Below are 1240 nucleotides of genomic sequence, written 5' to 3'. Positions count from 1 at the left end.
TCTTTTCCGCAGCACGTCAAGCATCGTGTTTCGGAAGGCGCAGCGAAATCGTATCGGTGGCCTGAGCAAATAAACCAGAACAACCTTGGGTTATCTGCCGAAGGAAATTTGTTTTGATTTGTTTATTTTCTCTTTAATGTATTTCATTTATTTTTATTTTTGTTTTTAAACTGCTGAAACGCTGCGGCTGTTCACCTCAAGGCCGGTTTGTCGTCTATGGACCTCCGGCTGCTCACAGCGACCGCCATGGGCGTATTATCGAAAGAGGAATGCGAAGCGTTCGCTTTCTTCTTTTCCTGATTAACTTTCAAAGTTCCATTTATTATTTCTTCGGTCTTCTCCGCGTCTCTCCTGCAGCCCAGAGGATCCTCACACGCACACCACCACCCTTCGCCGTGAGGCACTCGCACAGATTCAGGGGGGCGAGCGGCTGTCAGCTGTATAGCCTCAACAAGTTGTTCTCGAGACTCAGCAATAAGGGAGAAACACTAAAAGGGCTCTCATGAATTGCACGAAGGTGCTAAACACCAAATGCATTAAACACGGACGCTCTGCTGATGCAGCTCGCGAGCCTCCCAGCAGTGCGCAGGCTGGCCGCTACATTCAAGTTTCTTCTCTTAATCGGCAAAAGTAAACTATCTGGAGAAATATGTAACAATAAGCAATGAACACTATTGCGACTTTTTAAATTGTAATTCATTGCTACTTTTCTGGAGGACCTGCCAACGACACTGGTGTGCGCCCGCCGCAGATCCGGTATGGAAAGCGTTCGTTTTCTGGCGTTCGTCGCTCCTCCCTCGACAAATAAAAACTAAATTAATAAATATCAACAGTATATGTCTAAATTATAGTAGTTTTATTAGAAATAACATCTACAAATTGTTCGTGACTGCTCACTGCCTCGACATCCTTAGATGGCTGAACGCTGACTCTGTCTGAATTGAACGGCAGACCGAAGCCGTCCTATTGAAGGATGCCGGGATGTATATACAACTGAAGTTTTGTAGAAGTGTTTCCTTTCAAGAGCGCTGCACAAAATAATTATTTTCGCCGTGTCGATTGCAGATTCCTCCCTAGACACTTCGTCCCGCTACGGGCGGCAGCCGTGGCAGCGGCTCGGGCACCGCGATCTGAAGCCCCAGGCGGGACAAAGGCAACAGACAAGCTTGCAACGTAATCTGTGCATTTAAACATAAATTAATAAACATACATTCTGCAGAAAATATCCTTCCAAACTCTT

This window comes from Eimeria mitis, genomic scaffold (assembly GCF_000499745.2).
Source record: "Eimeria mitis Houghton genomic scaffold, Emh_scaff2745, whole genome shotgun sequence".
In the NCBI taxonomy this organism is placed as follows: Eukaryota; Apicomplexa; class Conoidasida; order Eucoccidiorida; family Eimeriidae; genus Eimeria; species Eimeria mitis.
The sequence above is the reverse complement of the archived record's forward strand: the minus strand, read 5'-3'. Positions refer to the sequence as shown.